The following is a 17,179-nucleotide window of genomic DNA, read 5'->3' as shown; positions in this document are numbered from 1 at the left end:
AGTTATGTGCACATAATAGGCAATCAGTAAGTGCTTGTTGAACACACGAATGCATAAGGAGTGGGACTTACCCTACAGGTTGTGATGATACAGCTTTGTGCTCCAGTAACAAAAAAAAAATGAGCTAGTGACAGATAATTCACAAGTAAAAGAAAATGGAGAGTCTAGAAACAAGCCCATACACACAGATCGTAATAAGGCAATGAAAAGTGAGAACTAAGAGGCATCCAGTCTATACAAGTTGCTCTTCCAGGAGGCGAGCTGGCAGGAAAGGAGCAAGCTAGTGGGCTGGTTAAATTCAGGCTGCCTATGTTATGCTAGTATTGAGAATGACTGCATGGGTTTCCTATGTTATGCTAGTATTGAGAATGACTGCATGGGTTTTACTTCTATCTTCCTTTAAACTTCCAAGAAACATCTCATCTCATGTTAATTAATGGCAGTAATTCTCAGTGTGTTTTCTGCCTTACTGTTTGCATCATAACTTACATCATTCTGAAAGAGCTCCAACATTTCGGAAAGGAGGAGGAGTGGAGAGGTGCCTGCCCTAGGAGATGTGTGGCACAAAGAACACCATGGCAGATAAACTGGGAGAAGTATTTGCCTTAAAGACAGGACAAGGTTAATATCCTTAAAATATAAATAATCTCAACCAAGCCAAAACAGAAAAAAATCCAATAAAACTCAAGCAATGAATACACGTATACATCAAAGAAATACACATGACAAATAAACATACCAAAATGTTCAGCTTCACCCTGAATTAAAGAAATGCCAATAAACACCATCATTGCAGCAGTTTTCAAAGATTACGGGAAATTTAAAAACTGATAATAGATAATATTGGCCAGGTGTTTGAAAAAGAGACATACTGCTCCTCTGATGAAGAAAGTGAAAGTTAACATAAACCCCCCAAAAGATATTGGGCACTAAGTATTAAGAACATCAAACAAACAATAGTAATTCCAATTCTAGTCACTTACCCAAAGGAAACAACTAGAAACGAAAACTAGAATTTGTGCCTAAAGATCTTTAATTTACCATTATCTGTACTGGGGCAAAACTGGACATTAAATGAAGAAGGATTAAAATTAGAGTAATTAATCCATCAAATTACTACAGTATTACAAAATTAGTATTTTGGGTATGTGAAATATGTTTGAAAAACATATAATAACCTAGGGAAATTCTAGTGATATAATGTTAAGTGAAAAGTTAGAATATATACACATTAAAATATATACCCATAGGAAAAATACTGTAAGGAAACTAAAAAATTATTAATAATTTCCTCCTATAATCCACCTTTTTTCATTTAAAATAGTATTTCCCAAATTTCTTTTGTATTTTCTCAATTTATAGAATTGATATATATATTTCTTTTGTAATAGTAAATTTAATAAATTTACCATACTCATCCCAACTTCATTACTGTATTTAGGATGACCAAATAATTTCAAGAAGAGTTCTCCTTTATCTTTTAGTCAAATTGCTCAGCACAGCACACTAAATATAGCAAAATAGATGGATAATTATCAATTTCATCCAAAGTTATAATCAGCATAATTCTCGAATAATAATACCCTTATTATACAAACACACACATCTAGATTAAAAGATCATCAAATCATTCTCTCTTCTTTACAATAGGATTAACTTTTAAAATAAAATGGTAAACTCTGCCATTTTAAAAAGTTTCCTACAAAATACACCAAACCAACAGAATAAATGCCCTTTAAGTATCTAACAGACCTGAAAAGAGAAAAAAACAAAACAAACAAAAAAAACCTTTATTTAAACGAGCAAGTGACTAAAAGGGAAAAAAAAAATAAAAACAAGCTCAAACTCACAGGCCTACAAATGTTAGCTTATAAAACTGGTCTTGTTTTGATTTTTACTTCAGCTATAGGCTCATTTTAAAACACAGTTTTATATTTACACGGGTAGGCAATTCAGACAAACTCTTCTCATTGCTCTGTCCTGGTTTTTATTAGATGCTCTCAGAAATCAGAAATCTAAAGCTTTTATGGTGTCTTTAGGTAGTACTTGACTAAAGAATAATACCAACATCCAGAAACATTAACAAGTTAGCAGAAACAAGACACAGAATGGCAATAGAGCAAGACCAGCATTTATGGATACCTAGCCTCTTAACCAAGACCAGTTGTTATTTGGTACCAAATTTCCTCCAGCTCTTGGCATGATCTATACCTACCATCAATCTCTGACTTAGTGCTCACATAGCTAATGGTTAAGTTAGTAGTTGGCTGCAATGAAAGCTGAGTTAATGTTAACAAAGAACTATATGGAGGGACTGTTGGAAGCTCAGCTGCAACCCTGTATCTACTTCAGTATCCTATTACAGTGGGCACCTACTGTTTTCTTCTGTGTCCTATTACAGTTGATGTCTACTTTTTTCTTCTGTATCCTGTTATAGTGGGCACCTACTGTTTTCTTGTCTGTCCCTAGAACACTCCTCAGCTCCCCGTGGTTGTGGTCCAGCTATCGGTCATGTGGGCACATGTCCAGTAACACAGGTGTGTATGTGGTACATGCTGACCAATCAGGGTATATCATCAGTCCAAACATGGTGACTACCATTAGGAAGTCATGGACACAAGCAAGCCAGTGTCAGTTGTCCCAGAATTAATATGAATGCTCCAAGAGAGAAGCTGGCCTCTGCTATCAGAAGTTAATGGACCTAACACTGCACTGCCAACATTCATCCCTCCGCCACTTGGAGAGAGCTTGCCAGAGAAGAAATCAGGAAGAATGAAAGAAGAGGGAGAGAGTGTGAGAGTAGGGGTGAAATCCTAACAACATCATTTGAGATCCTAAATTCAGCACTGTCTAATTTATTTTATAAATTAGTAAGTTTCATCTTCACTTGAACTTCTTCGACTTGGGTTTCTGTCACTTGCACCCGAAACAGTCCTGGATAATACACATAGCAAGAGGCATAAAGGCAGGACGGCTTATGGTGGTAAACCATGGAGTAAGAACACCTTCTACCAACATGGTAAGGAATGCTTGCAACTATTTTTGACCTATTTTCCTTCTGCACCAAACAGGTCCTTCTAAAGAACAGGCAAATCTTTAGATAGAAGGATGTATTTCCAGAAGTTATTTTGCCATATTTAGCTTTGGCTAATATCAATCAGAGGGATCACATAACCTCCTTGCTTCCAAATCCAATATTCACTTTCCTATTTTATTTCCCTCACTTTTTAAAATTTCACTCTTCATTTTATTTGAAATGGTTGGCTATTTCCTCCTTAAAAACACTTTTTCCTTGTTTTCTTAAAATCAGTATTCTCCTAATTTTACCCTCTACCTCTCTAGACTTTAATTCTCAGGCCCTTTCATAATCTTCTCTTTTTCTCTCGCCTCTAAATGGTGGATTTTGCCTGAACTGTTCTGGGACCATCTCTTCACTTCCTTCAATTTTTCAAGGTGATCCTATTCATTATCATGTCTTTAAATACTATTTACAGGCTGGTGGTTCCCAAATTTATATCTCTACCTAAAATATCTCTGAACTCTCTACTCTAATCTGATAATTGCCTGTTTGACATCCCCACTTGGTATTTCGAACTGAACTTGTTAAAAAGTAATTTAATTTTCAATAACTTTCCCCTCACCTCCTGAATTTCCCCCCTTCCCTTCTCTATTCCCATCTCAGTCCATGGCATCGGCCATTCCCAGTTGATCATCTCAGAAGCATGAGTGCCATCACAATCTCTCTCTCTGCCACCTCACGTCTACTTCATCAGCAAGCCCTGCCTGCCACATCCTGAGGACAGCTGTGCTCATCCTGGCTTCCCCATCTGCACTGCCCCGCTCCACTCCAACACTGATGGCGCAGCCTCTTCAGGGTCTCCTCCACCCACTCTGCCTCTCTTAATCCAATCTCCACATGGCACCCAACAAGAGGACCATTGCTGCCCTGCTTAAAGTCACTCGTGGCTTCCCACTGCATGTCAGATGAAGCTTCACTCCATCTGGTCCAGCCAGCCTCTCCAGCTCCATCTCACCTCACTGTGCCCTTCCCAGCAGCACCAGCCTTTCCATCCCTCAAATGGAATAAGCTTTCTCCTATCTTATAGTCTTTGCACACGTTGTTCCCACTGCCGGGAAAACTGGTCCATACCACGTGGCCACCCCTCTGTCCTCCTGACCTCAGCCTTCCATAAACACCTGCTCTTGTCCCTTTTATCCTGTACAATCTGCAACTGTGTCCTGTTCGTTTCCTCCAAAGTTCCTTTTAGGACATAATGATGCATTTATTTGTTTACTTTTTATTGCCTGGTCCTCATTAGACTCACCTCCAGGAAGACAGGAAGGGTGTCTGTTTGCTTATTATATAACTGGCACCTAAAGTAGGGTCTGGCACATAGTAACAGCTCAGTTATACATATTTGTTAAAGGAAGGCAGAATAAAGTATATCCTCATCTACAATGTATTGATCAAATAGATTTCCGTGTTTAGGATATAGCATTACAATTAAAGACCTAAATTATTCTATCTTTACTCATACTTCATACATCTCTCATAACTGCTCTTTAATAAAGACCCTACCAGCCGGGCGCCGTGGCTCACGCCTGTAATCCCAGCACTCTGGGAGGCTGAGGCAGGTGGATCACCTGAGGTCAGGAGTTTGAGACCAGCCTGGCCAACATGGTGAAACCCCGTCTCTACTAAAAATACAAAAAAATTAGCTGGGCATGGTGGCAGGCGCCTGTAATCCCAGCTACTCGGGAGGCTGAGGCAGGGGAATCATTTAAACTCCAGAGGTGGAGGTTGCAGTGAGCCGAGATCGCACCATTGCACTCCAGCCTGAGCAACAAGAGTGAGACTCTGAGACTCCGTCTCAAAAATAAAATAAAACAAAACAAAATAAATAAAATAAAATAAATAAAGACCCTACCAACTTCAATAGAAACTCCATGAACAGCTGGGAAAAGAATCGAATGAAGGAGAAAATGATAGAGTTACATATTATTACTTCCAGACCCTTTAACTTCTGTAATAGTATGATTGATGCATATGCCATGATTCATAGGCTGAAACTTCATTTTTTTTTTTTTTGAGACGCAGTCTCGCTCTGTCGCCCAGGCTGGAGTGCAGTGGCGTGATCTCGGCTCACTGCAAACTCCGCCTCCCGGGTTCACATCATTCTCCAGCCTCAGCCTCCTGAGTAGCTGGGACTACAGGCGCCTGCCACCACGCCCGGCTTATTTTTTGTATTTTTAGTAGAGACAGGGTTTCACCATGTTAGCCAGGATGGTCTCGATCTCCTGACCTCGTGATCCGCCCACCTAAGTGCTGGGATTACAGGCGTGAGCCACCGCGCCCGGCTGACACTTCCCTCATTTTACATCTCAGTGTCCGAGTACGCTACTGTTTTCTAGCATATATGTTAATCCGTAAGCACTGTCTTTTCATAGTGTATTTTAGGGCTTGACATCACATAAAATTCTACCTTCATATGATGAATGTGTTGGATCGGGAAGGAAGATTAGTATCTGAAAAGCATTATTCCTACTTTTGCTTTTCAAATCTACTAGCTGAGGCCATTTCCCTTTTGCTATCATATAAACCAGACTGAATGTCAGAGACAAACCTTATTTAGCTCTACAAGGATAATTTTATGATGATCAACTCTGCCAAGTGATCAACTCAAATGTCGGGCTTCTCCTCACAGCTGGGGACTGCTGGTCAGCACAGGTCTAGGATGCATCCCAACATTTGGTGGAATACATTTGTAATGCTCTACAGCAGGGCTCTGTGGTTTTGACATCTGGTCTTGGGCCAAGCAGTGGTCCATGCAGTCATGTTTCTTTCTGACCCCTGCACCCGATACCTTGACAACTGAAGTTCTCCTTGCTGTCTCTCCTCTTCCTTTCCTTCTTCAGACTGGCATTCCCTCCTTCAACTCTACTCCAGTCTGAGGTCTTACTAAAGCTCTTGGGAAGATGGTGTAGAAGATTTATTCATAGTTTCTGAAAATAAGACTTCCAAACAAAGTGGCAGATTAAAGGCATGCTATTATTTTGGCTCATAAAATATAACTGGAATTACTATGGTTGATCTCTGCTTTTAAAATATACAAATTGATTTCGATGTCAAATGAAGAAGATGATTTATGTCTTGATTTAATATGTAACTTTTTAGTAGACTATATATATAGATGTATTTTTTAAAGTTTCTGTTGTTGATTTTGTGTTCTGTTATCCAGAAAGTATTTGCAAATTACTCAGAAAGTACCTGCAAACATGTGGCATGTTTGATTCCACAGTATTTTCTGAAGGTTATTATCAACAGAAAAGTTTCACCAAATATAGTTTTCAATTATTCAAAAAACTCTTTAACACACGAGGATTTTACAGGGCCATTTATTAGCATTTTCCTAATATCGTCAGTGATATAATAGTTCTCTTCAAAGTCCTGTGATGCTGTGAATGAGGCTTGCAATTGTGAATGTGACTTCTTAAGGTTTATCTGACTCCTGTACCTGCTGGCTGTCTTCCTCCCAACAGGTGGACTGTAAATATAGTGGGTCAATTACAAGAATTTAATGTCATCATGAGAATTATAAGTTTCATAAAGGTTATCATGCCTCACTTACTATAATTATTTCAAACAAAGCCATTTTATTATGGCCGGACATATAACTTTCATAACCAATCCAGTTAACTTTGTAATCGTGATGCACCCCCAATATATGCAGGTAGCATATGTGTCTGGAGGCCTATGTTTTCTTAAAATTTATCCCCAAAGCTCCAAATGGAAAATACAATGCTCCCAGAATAATGTTTAGCATAGAGAAGTCATTATACTTGCTATTACTGCATAGCATGTATAAAATTTATGGTTTTGGAATCCAGACAATCTTAATATTTCAAAGATGATATATTTACAGAATATGATGATACTACATCCATCTTGACAAAGTTCTGGAGATTATTACTACAGACATTACTCATATCAAGTCAGAAGAACTCTATAATGCCATATATTATTAATATTATCAATCAATCAAGACTCTCAAATACCAATTTACTAAAATTATTATATAATTGATCTATAATGTTCATGTACTTTCCACATATACTCATACAAAAATATTTTAAATAGAGCCATTATACTAAAATTATTTTCAGTATTGATTCCCCTCATGTATTAAACACTTAAATGTATATTTTATATTTTTATTCTTTTAAAATAGTTTGATAGCAGAATATTTAATCACACTAACAATGACCTCTAAGTTGTCTATGTTGAGACTAAAGGGTAACTATTTAGTTGTCCTTTGACACATCCCTTTGAGCATAACCACTATTTAAGGTAGACTTTGTGCAGCTCTGAGCCTGAAGGAGGGGGCAGGGGGGTGAAGGGGTAGGGTAGGGGAGTTCAGTTCTGCTGATAGCTTTAACCTATTTCTCTAATTCTGAAACCAAGAAAATTACTCTTAAGTTCAAGTCTTTCTCTCTTGTCTCTTATCTTATTCAACATCCTCCAAAATTGCATCTATCTTCTCATACTATTTGCCCCACCTCCATGAAAGCAAGGTGATAGTTTTCTCTGTTAAGCCCTTTTTGAGGCCAGTCCCCGTGTCCAGAAATCCTACCAATATCTGTTGACTGAATGCATGAATATAATGTAACAATGAAATCTCTACCTCAACTATTTTTAATTGTTATTCTACAGGACTACATGTTGGTCATATCTACAGAAATAACACAAGTAGGGAAAGAAAATTATTTTCCAAAAAAATTTCAGGAAAAAGGCCAGGCGCAGTGGCTCACGCCTGTAATTCCAGCACTTTGGAGGCCGAGGCAGGTGGACTGCCTGAGCTCAGGAGTTCGACACCAGCCTGGGCAACACAGTGAAGCCCCATCTCTACTAAAAATACAAAAAATAGCCAGGCGTGGTGGCATGCACCTATAGTCCCAGCTACTCAGGAGGCTGAGGCCAGAAAATTGTTTGAACCCAGGAGGCGGAGGTTGCAGTGAGCTGAGATCGCGCCACTGCACTCCAGCCTGGACGACAGAGGGTTTGGAACTACCAAATGGTCATTTCCCTGGTCAACAAATATGTAAGTGGAAAGGGAATATTTGATAGCTGGCAGAACTGCCACATGGGGAGTTCCTGTCCCTGTGCAGTGAGAGGACGGGGGATGACCGCCCGTCATCCCTCCACATCCCAGGAAGAATGGCAGAGATGAGTGCCTCTCTTGAAGAACAAAAGGTTAGTGGTCTCCACCATATTCCCATTTAATTCACCAATCTGGCCTCTAGAAAACCAGAGGTATCGTAAAGAATGAAAGTGGTCTGCCTCAAAGCCAGCTGCACAGCTGCTGTGTCGGGGGAGGCATCCTTGCTCCTGTAGATTAGCGTGGTACCAGGCGTGTGTGCCATTGAACTGGCACAGGCATCTTCCTCCCATTTATCTCACATAGAGGAACTGAAGAGCTTCATAGGCCCATGAGCTAGGCTGCAGTACTTACTTGCCACATTCCTATCCCCAGAAGGGATCTAGGCCATTTTGGACATTCTCAGAACAGCATTTGTCCACTAACTTCATGATACCATGTGGACTGGACTAGATGAGTGAATGCGACAAATATGTTAAAAGCCTTCTTAGGCCGGGCGTGGTGGCTCACACCTATAATCCCAGCATTTTGGGAGGCAGAGGCAGGCGGATTGCTTGAGGTAGGGAATTCATGACCAGCCTAACCAACATGGTGAATACCTGTCCCTAAAAAAAAAAAAAAAAAAAAAAAAAAAAAATTAGCAGGCAGGCGCCTGTAATCCCAACTACTCCAGAGACTGAGGCAGGAGAATAGCTTGAACCTGGGAGGTGGAGGTTGCAGTGAGCCGAGATCGCTCCACTGCACTCCAGCCTGGGTGACAGAGCAAGACTCTGTCTCAAAAAAAAAAAAAAAAAAAAAAAAAAAAAAAAAAAAAAAAAAAGCCTTAGTAAAAGATGTGTTCAGACGGTGAGAGAGAAATCCTACCAAGATCTGAACCTACCAACTTAGTGGTTTTTAGGATCTAGTGTTCTAGGGCATGCAGGGAAATCCCCTGCAAAGTAAAGAATTAATTATTGTATCTTGCACTTACCACCACTGTAAAGGAAAAATGATGCCTCTTAGACCACTTCAGTTTCTGGCCTTGGAAAAATTAACCCATTTACAGAATGACAGCTTTAGTGTGGCCAGAACAGGGCTCTGCATCAGGGCTACACATACTGCAGGCTGGACCTGCTGGTGCCCCTGTGGGGTTAGATGCATCCTTGATGGAAAGAAGGTAATGTGGCATTTATGACAAGCTGCAGTGGAAGAATCACAGCATAGGCCTCCAGGAGTTTGGAATCAGGCCATGCCATCTGCAGCAGAGAAATATATGCCGTTTGTAAAACACTTCTCCGAGTGCTACTGGGTGTTGGTGGAAGACAGAGCACCTGGTCATGGGACAGCATAATCCCATGCACAGAATTTCACATCATGACCTGAGCTCTGTGAGATGCACCAAGGCCTCAGGTCAGGAGCCAGCAGCAATCACTGTTAAGTCAGAAGTGGGGCACCAGGGATGAGGCAGGCAGAGGGAACATGTGCAAGGGACCCAGAGTCCCGGTCACCCACCACTAATGCACCTCTCCTGGCCACGCAGGGGTGACCCTTATGGCCAGCCTTCCAGGGAGGAAACGGGCCACATTTGGTAGGCCTCTGTGGGTGCAATCCCCAGAAGGCCGGCTGCCACACTGCAATGGGTGGCCCTGAAAGATTGTGGTGAGAGAAAACCTCCTCGCTGACAAAGCTACAGGCAGCGCACCTGTGTATCCACTTCCTGTGGAAACAGAAATCACCTGAGGCTGAGGTTAGACTATACATGGTCTCATGGATGGTGGTGAATGGCTTGGGTGGAAGGGGAGAGTTTGGAATAGGGAGGACAGAGAAGTCTGAGGAAGAGGCTTGTGGATGGACCTATTGGGCACCAAGGAGGAAGATCTTTTACCACGTTAACAGCCTCCAAGCCGTCCACTGTAGAAGGGGCACCATAGTGAGAGTGGCTCACCCAGTTGACACAGCTGGCCCATCACCATCCACTCCAGGGCTCCCCCACTGGGGTCATATACAGAGCAGCCCAGAATGGTGGCAGGGAGGGAGGCCATGCATGGGCCCAGTAGCTAGGCCTCCTCTTGGCAAGGCTGATCCAGCCACTGCCCCTGCTGAATGTCTAAACTGTCCACAGCAGACACTGATGCTGAACCTGGATACAGCAGCATCCCTCAATAAGACCAAGCAGCCACTCGGTGGCCAGGGGATTACATCATCTTGAGGGGTACTAACAGGTAGGCTGGGGTGGGTTTTTCTTTTCTACCTGCAGGGCCTTGGCCGCATCACTATCCAAGAACTTACAGAATGTGTGATCCACTGATGTGGAATCCCACAGGAGATGCCAACAAGCCAAATGACCCACCTTATGGCAAAGGCAGAGGGGCGCTAGGTACATGAGCCCGGGATCCCCTGTTCTTGCCACCTTCTGTATTTCCCAGCAGCTGCTGGCCTGACAGGGTGATAGAACAATCTTTTGAAGCTGCCGTTGAGGCCCCCGATCCCCTGTGAGGATGGGGGATACTTCAGAATGCAGTTCTGTACATCCAAAATCAATGACCATTATGGTGCTCCATCCCCAGTGGATAGGATATATCCCTCTGGAAACCAATGGTGAGCGTAGAAGTGATCATGTTTGCCAGCTGGGAAGTATGTGCCTCCCATCCCCATTACCATGGGCTCTGTGGATCTGGAAGTCTGCTCCCAGCAGGGAGTGCTTCTACCAGAGGACACAATGTGAGTCCCAGTCATCTTCAAGCTGCTGCAATCACTTCACCTCCTCAGGCTGGATACCACTGGTTAGGACATGATGCACCATTCTGACAAGAATTGTCTGGGAAGAATATGTTTGTCACCCAGGCGGACCAGCAAGGCATTTGCTGGTATTCCTCTGGCCACTGAGAGCAAATGCTCAGCCATGTGTGAACCACAAGTGCATTGGGACTGGTTAGGGGTTGGTGACCAAGGCTAAGACCCTTCAGAGTTGAATGTCAGGGTCACCCCAAGGCTACTCAGACCAGCCAGGGTGTTAGATGAGAATGAAGCAAATGCTGAATGGGTAGGTGAAGGCGGTGGGAGGGAAAAAGGATGGGTAAGTATCAGCTGTAGTCATGAGACCATCTGCATAAGGCGAGGCTCTAGTTCCTGCCATTAATATTCCCTCAGTGTTCCCCCAGGAAAAGAGATCTATCAAACCCTTGGAGGAGCTGTTCCCAAATTAGGTAAACAAAGCAAGAGGATCTGAGTGATGCGAGGGGTGGACTCGTGCTATGTCACACCCATCACCCTTCAGAACCAAGACACTCCTTCCTTCAGTTGTGGGAGTGATGGCTGATGACGAGAATGACTTCAGAATGCACTAAGCTGCCTCGCCCATGGCTGTGTTTCCCCATGAGAGGCACACTCCAACGTTTTATCAGTGCACTGGGTGAAAGCCCGGCCCCTCTCTGAATTTGGGAAGAGCCCTGCAGGCCTCCAGCTCTGTGGCAGCTACAGTACTATTCGACATCTCCTTCTGCCCACTTTGCCGCCTTTGCTGTCCTACAGGGATTTTTTTTTTTTCAAGATGGGTTCCAATACATGGCACGCATATCTCCAGCTTGGAGTCTCTTTCCCAGGGAACCTGTCTAAGCAATTGCTGTTGGAAAAATTGGAATTTAAAAGTGATCGGGGGCCGGATGCAGTGGCTCACGCCTGTAATCCCAGCACTTTAGGAGGCCAAGGCAAGCAGATCACGAGGTCAGGAGATCAAGACCATTCTGGCCAACATGATGCAACCCCGTCTCTACTAAAAATACAAAAATAAGCCAGGCATGGTGGCAGGTGCCTGTAGTCTCAGCTACTCTGGAGACTGAGGCAGGAGAACTGCTTGAACCCAGAAGGCGGAAAGTGTAGTGAGCCAAGATCGCACCATTGCACTCCAGCCTGTGATCAGGTATGCTGATGGAATTCTCAGAATACCATTCAACTTTATCTATGTGAAAGTTGTCAGGATCACTAATGTTAAGAAAACTCTGACAAACAGAACCAGGGAAGGCCATAAAGAAAAATTTTTTATGCTTGTATGCTGATAACAAAAATTATCACAAAAGATTGCAAAAACCACAACCTTAAATACTTCTGCGAGGACATCTGCCTGCAATCTCATACTGGTGTTACTCTTGTTATTGATCTTTGTAGCCAAGGATAATAATTTCAGAACAATGATGTCATCCTCATAGTCCCACTGCAATGCTCTATTCACAAATGAACATCTTTTCTTTGGGAGCTCGCTTGTTATTTAGGTTGACACTATCTCACATCAGGTTCCCTGGAAGCAGCCTGAGATGCGGATTCTTGCTCAGGTGTTGTATTAAGGGGATGCTCCCAAGAGGAAGGCACCAGGCAATGAGGGGAGCCGGCTAGGTTAGGAGAGGAAGATGGGCAAGGTGTGGGCTGAGGCCAAGGACACTTCTTAGAGAAGTGAGACAGAGAGAGAGAGAGAATTAAAAAGACCCCCTTACTGGCCATCCAGAAACCAGTTCATTATGTACTAGCCCTGTGAAGGGGACCAGCCTACATTGCAGTACCATTTATCCTGTGTAGACATGACTCTTAAATTTGCTGTTATTTACAAAGGAGAACAGAGTTTAGAATATTCTTAAATTAAAATTACACATGAAGTTTGTGTTTAACCAAACAGCAAATAAAGTAGCCTGTCATCTATTTTATAAGTATTTTGATTTTTATATTAAGCCTAAAATTTTTAAGCAAATCAACTATCACTGCCCCCTCTAGGAAAAAAAAAAAAACCTTCAATTTGCCTAGTCCCTAAAAATTGTGTATAACTAAATTCTAACTCTGAAAAACATTCACACAATATTAAATTAAAATTTTAAGAAAAGGAAGTTATTTCAATGTATCAACTATGCTGTGCTTCTTTTTAGTTGCAAGACTTTAAATGCGTAAAGAAATTCTTGAGGTACACTTAAGTTTTTTATCAAACGTGGTATATACGTACTTTCCTATGGCCTGACAGTTCATTTAAAAAGTTTCAGATGGCCTCAGGGCCATTTATTCACTTCCTTATTATCACCTTTGCTCTGAGATATGAATGGGATGATTTAAAGTGACTTTCAAATGTTGCCAAAATACAAACATTCAAACGCATTCCAGTATGGAGACAACACACTTATATTGTTTCACCAAGATTAACATTTTAGAGTATTTTATGCAGGCTGGGCATTGTGGCACATGCCTGTAATCCCAGCACTTTGGGAGGCCGAGGCGGGTGGATCACGAGGTCAGGAGATCGAGACCATCCTGACTAACATGGTGAAACTCCGTCTCTACTAAAAATACAAAAATTAGCTGGGCATGGTGGCATATGCCTGTAATCCCAGCTACTAGGGAGGCTGAGGCAGAAGAATCACTTGAACCCGGGAGGTGAGGTTGCAGTGAGCCGAGATCATGCCACTGCACTCCAGCCTGGGCAATAGAGCGAAGACTCTGTCTCAAAAAAAAAAAATAAAAATAAAGGGAGAATATTTTATATAAAGTTTTCGTTACAATCTAAAATGTTGAAGAAAAGGAAGATTTTCATGGGAAAGGTAAACAGTCACTTGCCTTTCTTTCCTTCATAGACCTTACCACTAGGGATAGGCAGGCAGCCACCGGGAATGCCAGGAGGGCTATTTGCATCCTGGAATGCACACACCCCTTCTGAGCAGCCATGGCTGCATGCAGAGAACGTTCTCCACAGAAATAGCAGGAATAGTAGCCTCAGCCTGGAGTCTCCTGCCTGCTTAGGGCTCCTTTCTGGTACGCCTTCTTAGGGGACTGTGAGAAGCAGGTTCAAGTTCCTGACCAGTTACCGTCATTTTCCTGAGGTCTTCCTGACTTCCCCGCAGTGTGGGGTCAGGATAAGAGGGTGCATTGATGGGTGATGCCGATGGAAGCTACTATTTACTAAGAAGTCAGAAACTTTCTAATTGCCTTATATAGACTAAATTTGATACTTGTTAAAATGGTAGCTGCTACAATGCAACTCCTCTCACCTTACAAATGAAGAAACTGAGACATAGAAATTAAGTAATTCACACAAGGTCAAATGGCAGTCTGGCTCCATAGCCTAAACTTTTAATCATAGCCTCTTCATTGATGTTAGACTTTCCAGAGATGTTTCTCAAGTAAAATTAATTGAGCATTTTAAAAACAGAGTTAAAGAAGTCACGAAGGTGAAGCTAGGTTTTAAGGTACCCTTCACTGCCGCCTCCACTGCCGCTAATCCATTCTCCATGTCAACTGCAGTGATCCTTCCAACGCACCCATGTGACTGCGCTGCTCTCCTTTTCTAGAGGTTCAAAGGTCTCACTAGGATGAAGCACAAACGCCTTTGGGCACAGCAAGCCCTCCTGTCCCCATTCCTCAGTGGTCCTACCCACCAGTCATACTGAAGTCGAGTAGGCACTGAGATTTTCACAGGTTCTGAGAAAAGTCTTGAGACCTTTACCATTCACAAATTACTAAATACTCCTGTACCAGTGTTCCCATAAAACTATCTACAGCATAACATATAAAATTAAAAATGAAGCTGGAATCCAAAATGGCCAAAGTAGCAAGTGATGGATCCTGCAATCCTCATGAGAACGTCGTAGAACTCTCTGGCCCTGCAGTAGGTCTGGAGAAGAATAAAGCCAGACAGATGCTATAGAGACTGAGAGAAGGGGAGGGAGGGAGGGAGAGATAGGAAGGTGTCATGAAGGTCAAGGTGGGTTCTGAAGGAGCAGGAGAGTAGCAGAGTCATCCTCAGGACGCTGTAGTTTCTCCCCTCCCACTAGGAAACCACAGCCCTGGTGCCTCAAGCTGAGAAGACACAAGGGCTGTGATGAGCCACAGATTAGGGAGTGGAGGGAGATCCTCAGGCCCTATAAATTATGCAAAACTGAACACATTGGGCACCCACTATAATTTACAATTATCATTTAATTTTTAATGCAATTTAATAACAACTTAGTTTAATGACTAGCAAGTACATTTTTTAAAGGACAATATGGAACAATTTCATTTTCCTCATTTTAACTGCAAGCTTAGCTGATATCTTTTGGACACCTGAATTTGTTAGTCTTTGGAATGCTATATCTAACTACATTGAAATGCTACTTTTCATTTGTCTTTGAAAGACAATCTGAAATGAATCCTAGAACCTATAAAACGAACCCCAACTTGTAGCATTACTTTTTAAATTCCACAAAGGTGCCTTTTTGTACCTACAAAATGTTTGCAAGAAAATAAGCAAAAAATAAACGGTGTATTCCGTAGTTCGTTTTGTACTGGTCTGCTGGCAAATCTTTCAGTCAGCTGAGTTATATTTTCCCGTATTATTTTTTTCTAAGCCTTCCTTTAAAAAAATTGTGTTTGCTAGTTGTCATGTATTAATTTAGAAAACGCAAAGAAAGAACTCATAACTTCAGTAAGCTGAAGCATTAGCACATGTGTACTTTCACCCCACTTATGTTTATTTTTTCATACATATTTTGAGCAGCATTTTATATTTTCCAGATTTAGGGGAAGAAACATTCTTCCCTTTTCACTCCAGAAATAGTGAAGGAGTCAGGTTGCTATTTTGCTCTTGTTTTGTTTATTTCCAACTTATAAAACCACTGGACTTTTGTTGTCATTCATTTTAGTTTATTTCTTAGTGTCTATAACAAAACTATGAAGCAAATCTAAAGCAAATGTAATTCTACCACTAAAGTTTAAGAGCAGAATTAGAAGTAGGTGATCTTAAAGATAATACTTTGTTTAAATTAACTACAGGATACAATTCAATGTCCAATAATACAGAAATGCTATCTTTGGCATTCTACAAATTAAAAAGTTAGAAATATAGGATTATGCTAAAAATATGTAGCATATTTGTAGTCAGAATAACTTAGTTGAAATGAGAATTTCATTGATACTTGATATGTCATTATGTTATGATATACCAATTTATTCAACATTATTTTAAATTTATTATTATGCCACCAAAGAAGAAAGAATATTAAGAAATCTCTTAAGTGTTTGGTTTCTAGGTAGTACTTTGTATTGATATAAAATCCAAGTTAAAACTGAGCACTTACCTTAGATATTAAGAAAAGCACACTGGCGAATGAACTACAGCCGGCCTGAGCTCTACCGGAGACAGAATGTTTCAAACTTTTCTATGACTTACAGAATGAGAGCAAAGGGTGAAGCTTCAGCAACTGTCCCCGGAGAAAGGGCTCTCACGAGTTTCGCCCTGTCTCATGTTTCATCCCCTCACATTAGCAACAGACGTGTCTAATTTTACTCAGTGACATAAACAGTTCATACCACACTTAAAATTTTTTGGGCACCAATTCCAGGACACAGCTCTCCGCATGCCAAAAACAAACCAAAACAAACAAACAAGAAACCAAACTCTTCTTCTTACAAAACCAACTTTCCAACATTTAAACCCTAAAGCATGATAGTTTAATGTAATTATAACTTTCTTAAAAAACTTTACCTCAAACGAATAGCAAAAAACTTCTAAGACTGGTTTCCATTAGAAACTAATGTTGATAAAATTTTATGAAAAATCTCTTCAAATTAACATGCAAGTTAGAACTTGTGACTATTACCTATATACTAGTCTCATCCAAATGAACGGCATATTACCATGTAACAGTGACTCTTTAAAAATCACTTTCCCTAAGCCTCTTTAAGTGAAAAACTTTAATATCTGAGGAGAAAATCTTAAACAAAGATCACCATAATAGAAGGTAAACAAACTCTGCATGTTAAAATTATGACAGTTCTTTTCTAGTAAACTGACATTTCTATTATGTTTAACAAATTATGTGAATGTAACAAATGTGATCTTAAATTGTCTTTATCTTTATTTAAGAGTAATTAGGTCATTCCATTTTATAAGGTGTAAAGACAATAGAATAAATATCGAACTTCTGAATAATTTTAATATTTTATTTTGCATTATTTTTATGTGACCTGGTTTGCAGCAGGATTAAAACTTACTAAATTATATACTTATTTGCATTTTAGTACTAAACCTTGAA

The 17,179-nt window shown here is 41.0% G+C and overlaps 1 protein-coding gene across 6 annotated transcripts in view; it reads right to left on the bottom strand.

The window, feature by feature from the left end:
• The window catches only part of SGCG (sarcoglycan gamma), a 166,236-nt gene that overhangs the window by 127,942 nt on the left and 21,115 nt on the right, over nt 1-17,179 (bottom strand). The window contains exons 1-3 of one of the 6 annotated variants that reach the window (XM_054665082.2): nt 16,223-16,397; nt 8,511-8,761; nt 5,865-6,015 (exon numbers count right to left, since the gene is read on the bottom strand). The exons of 2 other annotated variants lie outside the window; for them this stretch is intronic. The gene's annotated coding sequence lies outside the window, so the exon portion shown is untranslated. Of the gene's footprint in view, nt 1-5,864; nt 6,016-8,510; nt 8,762-16,222; nt 16,398-17,179 lie in introns of those variants that run through there. 3 more of the 6 variants (XM_001151150.8, XM_009426722.5, XM_001151216.7) reach the window with 3 other exon arrangements.

Source organism: Pan troglodytes, chromosome 14, assembly GCF_028858775.2.
Source record: "Pan troglodytes isolate AG18354 chromosome 14, NHGRI_mPanTro3-v2.0_pri, whole genome shotgun sequence".
Lineage (NCBI taxonomy): Eukaryota > Metazoa > Chordata > Mammalia > Primates > Hominidae > Pan > Pan troglodytes.
The sequence above is the reverse complement of the archived record's forward strand: the minus strand, read 5'-3'. Positions and strand labels throughout refer to the sequence as shown.